Source organism: Lichenostomus cassidix, chromosome 3, assembly GCF_008360975.1.
Source record: "Lichenostomus cassidix isolate B80296 chromosome 3, HeHo_3.0, whole genome shotgun sequence".
NCBI lineage: Eukaryota > Metazoa > Chordata > Aves > Passeriformes > Meliphagidae > Lichenostomus > Lichenostomus cassidix.
In genome coordinates, this window is record NC_139483.1 from 53,957,379 (window position 1) to 53,972,466 (window position 15,088).

Here is a 15,088-nt window from a genome sequence, read left to right on the forward strand (position 1 = left end):
ACATATGGAAAGTCCTCTCCCTGAAGGACAGCACTTGTTACTGATCTTCTTTGGGCACTGAGCCATTGACTACAACTCTTTGGATGCTGCCATTCATCCAGTTCCTAGTACTCCATCCATTAAATCCATACCTCTCCAATTTAGCAAAAAAGATGTTCTGTGGAATGGTTTCAAAGGCCCTAAAGAAGTCACAGTAGAGGACATCAGTTTCTCTTGCCTTATTCACCAATCCAGCCACTCTGCCATAAGTCCCCAGATTAGGCAGGCACGATGTTCCTCTTTAAAAAGCCATGTTAGCTGTCTTTTATCACCTCCCTGTCATCCATATGCCTTGACATAGCTTCCAAGAACATCTGTTCGGTGATCTTAGAGGCACACATCTGAGTCTGGCTAGTTGGTATTTTCCAGTTTTGTAAAATTGTCTCCCTCAGGAAACTAAAATTCATTTCTAACTCTACAACCTTTTTAAGCTTCCAAAATCATCCTGGACAGGCACAATTGTAAGAAATAGTGACTATATTTCAGCATATCTGTATCATGACATGGAAAAGACAACAGCAGCCCATGTATTTTCCTTTGTTAAGTCTCCTTTACATATCTTGAAAGCTGACACATCTTGACACAGACCTCAACCTCCTAGAGCCTTTCACAAAATAACAAACTAACTTTTAAAATGTTTCACCTTTTTTTTTTTAGTGCAATACCTCAAACTGTAAATTTCAAAGCTTTAAGGGCTCTCTTGTGTGTCCATGTAGGAGATTAAAGTTCTTTCAAACTGGTTGCTAAGAGGAAAAAAGTAAAAAAAGGGCAAGTTAATTTCTGTTGTGAATCACCAGTTACATGGATAGCCTAGTATCTTCAAAAGTAAGGCATGTTGTTTTATATGTTTATATATATATGTGTGTAATACATAGAAATTTTGACTTAATATTTTTTACCATCACAATTTGCCTCAAAATGTAATTATTATATGAAACTAGTGTATCAAGAGACTTATTAAGGCATGTTTTGTGTGGAGTGCCTTTACATACATATGCTAAGGCATATGAAAGATCTACCTAATACATCAAAACACATGCATTTTTTCCTTTAGTTGTAGCCTCAAATGGCTGATTATAAAAATGTCACATCTTCATTTTGTCCTTCATTATCTGCCTTTCCTTGTATGATTGTGATCTCTGCTTCATTAAGGTCAGAGTGTTTTGTACACAATAGTCAGTTATATTCACTGCAAGGATTCCTTCTCTTAGGATAGTCTGACCTTCAGTGACTGAGAACCAAGAGAGAAATTAATTAACTCAAATGCTGCAAGACCCTTTATTAAGATTCTGGTAATAAATAGCTAAGAAGCTAAGCAGAATTTAGTCTTTCTTCAAACTAAGATGAAGCCCACAGGGACTCTGACTGGCTGCGGGAGGAACCAGCTTCAGTGCTAGAAAATTTTACAAAAGCACCACAGTTAAGAAGTAAGCCTTCATATCTCCACTTCCTCAGTTTCTCACCTGCTGCCCAGGTATGTAATGGCTCTCTGCAGGTGTCTAAGTCTCGCAGTGAAATGAATCCATGCTATCAAAAGGTATCTTTGTCTTATTTACTCTTTCAGCTATTTTTTTTATGCTAATAGTCTCACTAAATAAAAAATCTAAATTGCCAAGTGTTCTGTTTTTAACACCAGATAAAACTAAAATCAAAATAAGCCACTCCCCTTCCCCTGCCTTCCCAGTAAGGGAGAGACAAAAGCAGAGATTATGTGTTGAGATAACCATTCACTAAAAGCACAAAGCAATGGAATAAGACACACACAATGACAATGGCAACATTAATAGCAAAAGTATAGAAACAGAGGTGTTCAGCACTGCTGTCAATCCATGCCTTTGACGCTGCCCTCTTAAGCACCATGTCCAGTAGCTATGTTCCAGGGAAACTGGGAGGGGAAGTGGTGGTGGTGTCAGGGTGAGGTCAGGTCCTTTTACAGGGATTGCGCTCGTTTTCATCCCAAAACTGCATTCCCCAGCAATCATCTGCATGGTATAGAAAAGCCATTACTCATTTAAGATGTCCAAGCAAAGGTGTTTTCTTTCTTCATCTGTTTATTGTTCAGTGCAAGTTGAAGAAGGATAGTTTTCAAGTAGAAAAGAGCTGCATAAAGCTTCTCTGCAGAACTGCATTATATTTGACAAATCCAAGAAACATGAAGTTGACTTTCCTTTAGCCACTGTTAGGTAATTACACAACTAGGGTTCACTTTTGCTGGTTCATATAGCCTGCTCCAAAGGATCAGTAAAAGATGGCATGTGTACTGAGATTTTCTGGGAAGTATTAATCTGCTTTCTGTTGCAGACTTGTTGAGGTCTGAATGACGCAGTTCAAGTAGCTGGATAGAAGGCGGGAGCCTAAAGGGTAAAAACATTAAACTGAAGTGTACATTTTTCCACAGTGCTCTCAGCAAGAAATACAGTGTCCAGGGAAATAACCAAAGGAAAAGTTTTTTTCAGTGAAAATTGCCAGAGGATACAAAAAGCCCTGAACCTACTGCAGACAGGCAGACATTTGGGGGATAGGCTTGCCCTGCCATTAGAAGAAAGTTTTGCAAGGAGAGTCCAAGGCATTTCAGTTGCCAGTGTGTTGTGGTTTAACCACAGCTGGCAACTAAGCACCTTGCAGCCACTCACTCCCCTATCTCCCCAGGTGGGACAGGGGACAAAATCAGGGGGAAAAAAAACCAATAAACTCATGGGTTGAGACAAGAACGGTTTAATAATTGAAGTAAAATAATAGCAATTAGATGATGATGATTGATGATTATGATAATAATTATTATTATTTAAATAGGAGAGTAGGAGAGAGAGAGACAAAACACAAGAACAAGTGATGCACCACAGAATTGCTCATCAGATGCTGAGAGGTACCAACCTTGTCCCTGAGCTATGATCAGACCCTGTTCTGAGTAACTCACCCCAGTTCATATACTTAACATGACATTCTGTGATGTGGAATATTGACTTGGCAAGTTCAGATCAACTGTCCTGGCTGTGCTTCTTCCCAGTGTCTTGTGCACCTGCTCGCTGGAAGAGCAAGGAAAACTGAGCATTTCTTGGCTCAGGGTAAGCATTACTCAGCAACAACCCAAACATCAGTGTGTCATCAATATAATTCTCATAGTGAATCCAAAACAAAGCACTGTACTTAGAAGAAAATGAACTCTATCCCAGCCAAAACTAGTACTCAGGGTCAAGGGTGAACTCCTCTCACCTCCCTCAACAGAGATTAGAGAAGAGAATCAAAATGTCCTTTGGTGGTATACAGTGGCTGTGTCTTCTCCTCATTCTGCACTCCTCTTTGGCACAACCAGGTTTCTTCTAAATAAATCAAACTCTTCAAAACGTTGCTATAAATCTAGAAACACTGCAATTTGTTTTGTTTGAAACTGAGCAGTATGCCAGCTTTCAAACCACTCAAATAAAAGCTTAGGAATTTCGTAGACCTGTGTTTAAGAGTCATCCTGATATGCCATGGCTTTTCTGTTAAAATGAAAGTGAAAAATGCATGGTCACAGGAATATAGTAAACTATGGACTGTTGGTATAAGGGACTTCTGTGTGAGAGCTGAGACAGCAGCAATACTCATACTGTAACATGGTTGAAAACTTACACTTAAGCAAGGGAAGTTGCATGCTGCTACAGTTTTCAAGCAAGCCCTTTGTATTTCAGTATTTAGATCTCATTTACATCTGCAAACAAGCCCCAAACAAATTAAACTATTCTAAAAGAACACAAGGATTGAGTTCAGAAGTCTGGTCTCTGCTGACACCCTTGTGCCACTGCATTTTGTAAGTTCAAAGACCGAGAAAAGCATTAAGTACTGAAATATTCAAGACGTCATCATGGATAATACTTCGTCTGATTGTTAATGTCATTAAAATGAGATTGACACAGTTCCACAATATAAACTCCAGACTTGCTGGCTGTTTGGCTGCTCCATTAATTCAACTTTTTTCCTCTGTAATAGTCACAATTTCTTCAAGGTGTCCTGAAACAAAAGTAGGGAGATTTCGAAGTTTTGGGATACACGTGGTAGTGGTGAGGGTCAGCAAAAACACCCTTTGAAAGAACTGACATATCATACTTCCCCTTGGTTCCCCACTAGGCTGGAACAAGAAAATCAAGGGACAAACCCTTGTGAAAAAGAGCAAGACAAAAAGACAGTCTTAATTATGAAAATATTTTATAACTTAAATCTATCCACAAAAAGAGCAGATCTCCTATTTCATGTTGGCCTAGAATGGTTCTTTCTTGTCATCTACATCAATTCACAAAGCTCAGGAGTACAAATCAAAGCAATTCACTGGCAAGATATTTCCAGCTATGGCAAAATAAGGTGATTTTATTTGACAGAATAGAAGAAAAGAACCAAATAGGCTTAGTATAAACTATGTTCTAAAGTAATGCTATCCAGTTATATACAAAGCAGGGAAAAACAAATCAGCAAAGCCCAACGCAATTATTTTCTTTTGGAATCTATCCACTGTATTTTAATAAGAACCTTTAAAATTACAGAATGACTCTTCATGGTTAGCAGCAAATGTTGTTGTCTTAATCATACAAAATTTAGTTCAATTCTCCAGAACTGCCCACACCTCTTGAGGTAAAGACCTGCAACATATAAAGCATGCATGACAATTATAAATAGGTAATCAAAGTGCACAGCAGAGCTGGCAGTGTTTGTCCTGCAAAAGGGACATTTTACTAGAGCAGTTCCTAAACCACTTATGTCAAGTGTGTTATTAATGAGCACTCAAGTTCACACAGAAATGCCAGCTGCAGGACACAGCCCAAGCCACCCACAGATTTAGATGGGTTGGAGTGTGGTGACAAAGGGGGTAGCATGGTCTCCATCCTCCCATTAGCTGCAGTTTCTCTACCACACCATCAGCAGTGGATGGAGATTTTTTCCAGCTCCTTCAGTTCAGGAGTTGGGTCTGGCTGATGGAGCCATCAAGAGAAAGCAGACATGCACAGAAGCAGTGGCAGTGAGGTTGTACCTTGCCTAATGCAACCACACAACACCCCCTTCTGCTATGCTTCCTGTTAAAATATGGGGAAGAGGAAGATTTCACTTCTCCCTTTCCCACACCATTTGCTCTGAGCCTGCATTTACCCCAGTGTGAGATTTTCCTGCGTATCCCCTGCAAGAGTCTGTCTTGCGGCCAGCAGTAGATGTGTGTTGGCTGCACACCAACAGATGCCTCATGACTGCTGCTATCATGGTGCCAAGCCAGAGCTAATGAGCTCCCCTGCATGACCACACATACGAGCTCTGGGTGCTGCAGAGCCATCACTGTGCAGCCTCTCTCAGAACAGCCTTGAGCCACCTCCACCCAGAGGAGGGGGCTCTGCACAGAACAGCCACACTGGACCTCAAAACAAGTGAGGTAAATCCCATGGCATTTAAAAATCCAACCAATATGAGAGATGTCAGACCCTGGCACTTGTTTCCCACAAGTCTAGTAATAGAGCAAATGGTGAGTTCCTACCCCATTTTCTCCTGCAAACCCCTCTCATCTGTTCACCCAGCAACCAAAGAAGTGTATTATCACTTGTCCTCCTGAGAAAAGATGCTAGTGGTTGAAGTGGGTGCTGTGATTGCACCTCTAGATAAATTCCTTTCAATCAAAAAGACCTTAATCTTCTTTCAGGTGTAGTTATCCAAAACACAACTTCTATGCAGTGGCATTTACCTACAACCCTTCGTCTCCATGATTACTTGATAATCACGCAAACAAGTACTGCTGATCAGTTTGCCACCAGCTCAAATTAGTCTTTCATTTAGAGTCATGAAGTCTAAAGCTATCAATTCCCTTTTACCTAATTTCAGTTCTTTTACCCTTACTTTCCCACTAAGTGTTGGAAAACTGAGAATCATTGCAGCAACTTCTGAGTTTTTAATAGATGTTCCATTGCCTCACAGTGCCCATTACTCAGCCTTAGGAGCTGCTTTGTCAAATTGTTTTCCATCCTGGTAAAAACAATTATTTTAATAATTTGAACAGAAAAGGCACTAGGTCTAATTGCACCCTGCAGCTCATACACCAGATTTGCTCTGAGTGATAAAGACCTGAACTTGACTATTCAGTAAAATGGCTAAACCCTGCCTTCTAGAAGAACTCTCTGCAGCCATTTTATTCGGTAGAATAATCTAGTGTTCTGGGATGAAAGGGTTTGGCAAAAGAATAGTTTCCCTCTTCTGTTTAATTTTCTTTCTATCAACACTTTATCTAATGTATGTAGTACATATATAACAAGCTTGTTTATAATAAAACAGAGAACTAAAACAAACTACTAGGGCTCTTTCACAGAGTCACAATGCTCTCGCTAATCCTGGGGTCTCTTTTTCATATTTCAGTGGCAAATTTCTGGAAGAAATCTGGATGTGCTATGAGCCTAGAAGTGGTTTTCAGTCCCTGCTGTATCCAAGTGCATGACTGCTAAATCCTGCCAATACATGAAAGTCAAATCTGAACTCAGGATATTCTCTCATATCCTTCCACTTCTCATAATTAAGTGTTTATTGACAAAGATCTTTGGAAGAGTTTTCTTGTGAGGAAATAATGCATCCTACATATGAAGTCTTGTTTTTACTCTAGCAAAGTATAACTTGCTCTGGTTTCCTCCTAGAACAGATAACAAGGAATCTGCTGTAGTATTAAAAGTTACTGGGTTTACAAGTATGCTCTTAAACTCAGGAGACCTCAGGAGAGCTCAAGATGAGTCCTACAATTTCTCTAATTCTTAAGCACAGTTCATTACCAGCAAAAATTCAGAAACACTTGAAGAACAGATTCTCTTTCATCCACTTGGGAAGCAACATATTTTCTTGTTGAATTTATTACTTACTGAAGTGACAGTATATTTCCAAATTCCTTACTCTTACCCTGAGCACATATTTTCTATCTATCCTCTCCTTGCAAGTGTTATTCACGTAGAAACTCAGCAAGCCCAGATTACAGATAAGAGAAGTCATTCAAGGATGGAAAGAATCATAATAGCCATCCATCTAACTATGCCAGTAATGCTCTCATAGCTCTGCCTACAAAATAGAGAAGCAGAGCTAATGCACCTGTGGCTTTCCTAAACAATGTACTTGTGCTTTAATATTAAAGTGTCTCCATAGCAACTTTGAGGCATCCAAGAAGAGAGAGGAAGGACATTGTTTTGCAAAAACATGGAGTGGATTTAAACTGTGTTGTATGTGAGAGTCAAAAGCTCTGACCTCTTGGTAAGAGTATGAACCTGTATCCTGAGTGAGCTTGTGACCAATATACAGCTCAGGAAAATTATTCTGTAACAGTCCACCACTGCTGCTGTTTCCAAGAGACAGTCAGGGAGCAGCAGGAAGAGCAGGGCAGCACCATCCCAAGAAAGCAGAGCCCACAGCAGCCGAGCAAGGTGAGCAGAGCAGGGTGGGTGCAGGTGATCTGGATCTCCTGAGACCCAGGCTACCAGGACAGGTCTGCTGGGACAAGGCAGGTCCCAAATCAAGCTGGAAAGCCAGGTCAGAGGGTAGGAGTCAGGGAGGCATGGAAGCAGGCTCAGGAAAAGCTGCCACATAGCTCAGGCAAACACTGAGAGCAGGAGCCTCAGTTTAAAAGCAGCTCCTGAGCAAAGGCAGGACAAGCATCTGCTGACTCGGCCTGACAGCTTTGTTATCTAAGCTGGCCTTGAGCCCAGGCAGTGAAAGCCTGTGGAGGAGAGGCAATGCCCTCAGAGCCCTCACAGTGTCCACTTATAAAGGCTAGGAAAGCATATCTGCAGCTACTTAAATCTTATGAGGACCAGGGGAGTGATTGCAATGTTTTGTACCTTCAAAAGGAATGTGTCGCATTGCCTGCCCACTGGGGACAGGCAGTGCTGATGGCTCACAAACAATGTGATGCCATCTGCTTCAGGGAGGCCACACTTGCTTCTCTGTTGCCATTTTTTGCAGGCCAACAAATGCCACTCTGTCTGAAAGTCTGTGTTTTTTCCTACATGTGAGAACAGCAACAAATAATATAAATAATGGCAGATGTTTCTAAATGACACATAATGTCTTTAATAAAATCATTCTAATAAAAGCTTTTATTTCTCTCCACAATGTCTACTAGACTGTGCATTACTCTCCTAAGTAGGGAAGATGGAGTCTAAGCCTGTAATTACCCTAAAGACTAGTTTTGGTTCATAACATATTTCAGGATTCCTCTGTGACCCCTCTGCAGCCCACATGCACAAGTGTGTCTTTCTCCACAGAAACTAATACACCATAGGGAGGCTGTTTCCCTGAGGTGGCAATGAGAGCTACTAATTCATCCAGTTCACACTGCTCCCATTTCCAAATCAATATGCAAGGTGTAAATAACTTCTTATTTGAGAAACAGATGACAAATTTTCTGCAGCACAACAACGGGGCTTTGATAAAATTACCTTTAATGCAGTTAGAAATAATTTATTATGTGTGTCAGTTGAGAATGAATATTAATCCAACGGAGCACTCTTGTATTGATGAATAGCTCACCTCCAATCATATCAACTACTTTGCTTCTTATGACTTCAGTATTTTCTCCTTTTAATACCCCTTTTTCTTAACAGTCAAAGATCCACAGGTCAGCCTGATGAAAATAAAGCGAACACTACACAATCTGCTCATTTAAAGGCAGCACCGAACCAGCTGTTTCCACTTTCTTGTGGGTGTAACTCTTTATTGGTAAGGTTAGCAGTCCTTTTCACTAAGTTTTTTTTTTTCTCTCCCTGAAATTCAGAGCTCCTGAGTGGGTGGACTAATAGTCCAGATACAGGAAAAGAACAAGGAATTCTCAAGAAAAAAAAAAGTGCAACTGTTGTAAAAGTGAACTATTTGTTCTTGTTACTGTGCTGTCTTCTTTTTAGCTACTACAGTTCAGAACAGGACATGTGCCTTTCAGTGTCACTGCCATTGCATACAGATTCAGGTGATGTTGCCTGCTATTTAGGAGAAATGGACTGGAGCTCTTTTCTTCTAAATTCTTGCTCTGTCTTGAGGTATGACACTGTATAACTCACATTCTTTTCCTCCACAAAAGAAAGTAATGGTAACTTTTGGAAGCACTCAAGGGTCTTTGGTTATAAGGTGGTACATAGTCACATCTGGTGATTAAAAAATACTTTCAAGCAAGAGACAGTTCTCTGCATGTCTGTAAAATATTTCCAGTCAAACAGGAGTAGCCTATACTTTAATACACAATAGTACTACAGCTCTGCCACATCTAATTGTGTATTTGTAGGTGTAATTTCATGCTTATGTGATCTGTTACATCTTTGATACAGGACTTCATTTTGTGTTTTACCATCATGATCTGATATTATTGGTGACTTTATTCCCTCTGGACTAAAGAGCAAAACATGTTTTTATTATATTTATTCTCAAGGGAAAATAAAAGACCCATAATTTTGTTTCCCTCGCAGGTCTTTTTTTCTTGCTATTCATTATCATCAATGTAATACATTGTCCAACACTTTCAAACTGATATCAGAATCTTTTATAGTCTGAATATGACCTAGTATTTTGTTCTTCTCTTCACTCTCCTCCTTGGGGACCTTACACAATTCCTATGCAGCTTAGTGGGAATTTGAATTGGACTTCAGAACTGGAAGAACAAAATATTTGCCTTTCAGCAGAGGAAGGGGCTGTTGTGGGATGGGCAGGGCAGCTTGGGCAGTGGTTCTTAGTGAGCAGGAGTTTCTAGGTTTGAGCTCTGTGACAACCCACACAGGCAAAGACAGTCTGAATTTCCTTCCTCTCCATTATTTGATCCTCCCTTCATCCTTTCCCTCTTCTGTCTGCAAACAGGGAAAGACAAAAAAAACCTACATGCAGTCAGAGCAGTGGGTGTGTGCTCAGTGGGAACAGGAGCCAGAAGTACCTGCAGCTAGAAAATGGGAGTACAGAAACACAGAGAACCAAAATTACATCTGGAAAAATAAACCCTGCAGGATAATGTCAGGTGAAAATGTTTTGTCTCTTCATGTGAATAAGAAAAAATAACCCACCTTTCTGAACTAGGAGTACCAGGAAAAACAAAGAGTAGTAGGGGAAGAAAGCAAATATCAAAACTGACTGCTGCGGCAACATCTTATTTCTGCAGGAAAGGGAGAGAATACTGAAAACACTGAAATTACAGGACCATCCAGCTAAAGCTCTCATGTTCATATGTCTGCCTTGATATGGTTTGAATACCACAGAACAGCATTTGCTGCTCTTGTTTTTCTCTGAATTACCATAAATGACTAAAGTAACAGGACAATAATTTCCTACTGTATAAAACAAAAGGAGGCATTAGGATAAAATGTCTCTTGATAATGTCCATTAGCATTAGATTGACTGAAGAAAAAAAAATTATAAATTATTCAAGCTGAAAAATACTGTGCAATATTTCAGGTTGTTATGCAAAGCAAGAGAAGCACAGAAAAAGCTGAAAAAATAAGCCCCTAAACACTTTATGGCTACATTTCACACTCACTTTGCACTGCTAGAAAGTGACTTTTCCATTAGCTGGCACAAAATCTGTGGTACAGCAGCCCTGGAAACTTGCTCAAGCAGTCTCAGGATTTCCACTTTCCATTCTATGATTTATATTTTCTACCACAGGACTACAAATATCCCTGTATTCCACCTGGTTTTCTTTCAGTGATGTGGGTATTGCTGCTTCTTTAGGCAGTTTGCAAGTGGGCAGTGCTGCCCTGAACAATAGGTTTGATGGTAAGTGCTCAGAAATGGGAATGAACAATGAAAGACTGGGGTTATTATTCAGCACACCTACATCTTCCTTTCTTTAAAAGCTGATCTAGAAGGACATGGACAGAGACAGAAATGCATTTACCTTCAAGTGGAGTGAGAAAGATGAGCTTTAAGCAAACAAAGGGTGACCACTGTTTCTTGCTGTTTATTAGTGGGGGTTAAAAATAAGCTCTTACAAACAGCACAGGAAGGTGTAGTTTGATTATTGCTAATCATTTATCTCAGCATGGTTAGGGTACAGTGTAGGCTTTCAAAATGAAAAAGTGTCTCAGCTCATACCATTTCTGTTTTATCTCTGTTAGTTTATTGTTTTTACCTGGAATATATTACAGCATATAAAGACAAGTAGAAACACTGTGACTTTTAGAATCACTCATGTGTGTGTCAGAGATTATCATGTAAAATGGCATTCACCCTCTTTTTTTTTTCTAAAATGCTATTAGTTCCTGCTTCTGACCATCCATCAGATTTTCAGCATGAAGAGATGGCTTTTTGTCCACCCTGTCTTCTCCGGTTGTCACAGAGATCTGAACATATATCTCCCTTCTAAAAGAAATCTTTCAGAATCAAGACAACAAATCTTGCCATTTGGAATCACGGGGAAGCTATTTACCCTCAAAATTATTTTCTGCAAAAGACAGAACTGACCCTCAGAAGAGAAAACACTAAACCCTGCCTGAGCTATGGGACAATTTGAAAGCAAATATAAGTCTTTTATTTCCCAGCTGGTGTTCCCAGTCTCAAAAACACATGCTATTCTAGTGTCCTGCAGGGATAGATCCACATTCTCCAGGCTTACAGTGAGCCAAGTTTCTACAATTCCTTGCTCCTGGTGTTACTGAATAAATACTTATCACAAATAAAAGAGCAAAAGAAGCCATTTATAATTAATAAAATCAGTTTTACAGTCCTTTTTTTCTTTGAAGAGGGAGAAAGCATATTAGTTGCAATGTGATAAATTATTATAGAGTAATTCCTCTTGGTCCTCATTTATTGAAGCAATAAGGGAAAATTCAAGAGTGGGCAGAGGGTCAGTAGCAATAAGAGCAGGAACAGCCTCCTCCTTTCTCATGGTCATGCAGGCTGGTTAGAAAGGTTAAAAGGGCAGGACAGTCATCCACAAATAGTTTGAACAGTTATATCAAACTCTTTACATCTGGTGGGATAACACTGAAATATACTTTTAATATCTGTTGTAGGCGAAAGAATGTCAGAAGGACTAATTTTATTTTTAATTGCAGAAGTATGAGTTGCCTGCATTTTGCTGCATATTTTTGATATTTCAGTCTGCAAGGAAAATGAGCTCAGGCAAGAGAGAGGGAAACAAAAGGGACACACATACACTGCAGGTAGAACAGACAGGTCAAAGATTTGTCCTTGTGGTCCAAAGATTTCTCCTTCCCACTCAGCTTATTCTGTGATTCTGTGAATTCCCACCATGAGGCTGATGTAAAAAACCACTGACTGAACACAAAGACAAAAATATTCTTGTGGAACACTTAATTTCTCTGCTTTCAGCCTCTGTTTCCCTCTCCCCCAACTTCCATTGCACAATTTACACTTCTATTTTCAGTCCTCCATTTTGGCATCTTTGTGATCAGCTGCAGCTGACACCTCAAGCCATGATCCTGGTCAGAGTGAGTTTGATAGTGATACCAAAAATTTCAGATTTTTCTGAAAAATACAGAAAATCAGTTAGAAGGTTCAAGACTGCTCTTATCCATCTTTGGACTCACTTAGCTTCTGAGCTACAAATAAAAATACTTTGCAGTTGATGGGATAAAGAAGAGAACATATTTCTCCCAGAAATATGCAGAGATAATTTTCTGTTCTCTTATTCACTAACACATTCACAAGATCTAGAAATGCTAGAAACAGCTAACTTAGTTGTTTACTTCCCTACTGTCTTTCGCTGTTCTGATGTTGTTCTTTGACAATCACACCTACAAAATATAGGACCTTCGCTACTGAGTCTTCAAGAAAAAGAAATTCATATAGTAATATGCAGTTCAGCACAATTTTCAAGGATAAGATGCTAGAAAGTTTTGAAACAAAAACTCAAATGAAATAAATACTTCAATGCAACCAACAATCTTTTCTGCAGCATAGTTTCAGTTTTCCAAAAACTCAAAACTATGTATATTTAGGAATGTCAGTGTATTGTTGGTTGAAATCTTTAAACTTTCTGTAAGCAGTAAAGAAGGTATTAAACAATATTTTAATTTGAGAAAATTAAAATATATTATGGTACTGAAATCTTGGAAATATTATAAAGATAACATTCTCTGACCTTCATTAAATAATATTTGACTTTGAATACTATTTCCTGCCTCTGTCCTCTTTGCATGTCCTAAAAGAGTCAGTATCTGAAAAGATGACCACAGCTGTGACTACAGCAAGATATGTAGGCACAACAGCTTCTCTATAGCTACCCACACACAAGTTCACACCCCTCAAATTTTGCAAAGACAGAATATAGACATGTTCAAAACTGTGTGCATGCCAAAATGTAATGTTAAGTTTAGGTATTATTTTTGTTCTTACTCTTTAATAAGAGGATACAAACTCTAGGGGGAAAAAAAAGGTTATTTTGTCCTTTGCTCACAATCACAAAATAAGCAGCAAAAATCTACTTTGAGAAGTGTTTCAGAAACTAGCTTTAGCGATATGACATTGTCACCAACTCATACAATGGTCAGAAAAACACAATTCATATCTAATAATACTAAAGTTACAATGTGTTTGTGTATGCAGTGCTTGCAAATGGGCAAGGCTTTTTTAATAACCATTTTGACTTGTCTTGGTTGTCTAGATGGAATTTGCTTCTTGTTTATTATTTTCTTGATAATTTAGGATTTTGGAGGTTTCAGATGGATAATCTTATTTTATAAGGATCTTAACCCAAACACTTCATGTATCTTCAATGACTTTGTTTACAAGAGTCCTGGGGGTGGAATCAATATCTGCCTGTGTATTTGACTAAATGTGCAGATGCAGGCATCTAATTAACTGTAGTGTTTACCAGACATTCATACAGCCAAGTCCTCCTCAGAAAATTATCATTTGAGACTGACAACATGGGCTTTGCTTTGGCACAGCACAAAGCATTGCTTGGTATTTTTTAAGTCAGGGTCATATGTGAAACACAAATCTTCTCTGTTAAGAACAAAGTTTCTCCCAGGGAGAGTGGCTGCCCCTGAGACACAGAGCCCATGTACCACTTACTCTGTACTCTTCTCCCCTTTCTTCCCTTAAACTAAATTGCTGAAGTAATAACTTATTTCTTAAAATGCTTGATTACTCTTTTTCTCTCTCCTTCACCTAGGAAGAAAACATCTTATTGACTTTGCTAGAGCTGTTGTTAAAGAACATTTAAAGAAATATGTGAAGTCAACACATGATACAAAAGTTGTCTGAATTTCACTTCTATGTTGCTGTTGTCGCTCTGGTCACAAGAGACAGGTGTGGCAAGCAGGTCTGACTTCACTCCGTACATCTGATGCACCTTGCTCAGTGTCTTCCCTACTGCCCACTCTTAAAAATAACAATTAGCCTCTAACTTACTTTTCACCTCCCAGGGACCTCTCACAGTGACACTAATTTACCAGCCTACTGGCATGTACTGCACCCCAGAGACTGCATCCAGACTTGACCTACTAGGAGAGCTACTGGCTCCCATCAAGGCTATGCACCCACTGTTCCTTTTTGAAAAACAGAATGGAGGAAGGGAATTCAGCCATGCCTGGGTGTCCTGCTGGTGTGGTGCCCATGGTACCATGGGACCTTGGAAGTGGTACTGGATCTAGAACAGTCAGTCAAACAGTAAAACAGAGATTTATCCTTTATTCCCTGCTTTCTTCTCATAATACAGGAATTCCAGTGAGTCTCATTCTACATGTGAAGTATCTGATCAGAGTTTTCTTCCACTGCAATGCAAAAATGCTAGAACACTGTGCCAAGAACGGTGTGTGTGGCGATTCACAGGAAAAAGACCTATGTGATTTTCTCGCCTCAGGAAGAATTAATACAGTCATTCGAAATTAACAGCTGTGTAAAATTAGGAAGGCCTTTAATGTCACTGAAAAGGAAGGCTTCCTTGCTGTTCTTGAACTTTTGGTGATCTTCATGCAGTGAAACTTAAAATAAAAGATTTCATTAAAAACTACCACAGCTGTGACCCAGAGAAAATTGAGTTACTCTGTTTGGCTCAACAGCTAGGTCTCAGAATCAGCAAAAGCAAAGTAACTCAATGAAATAATGGGATGCATGCAGTTCCTTA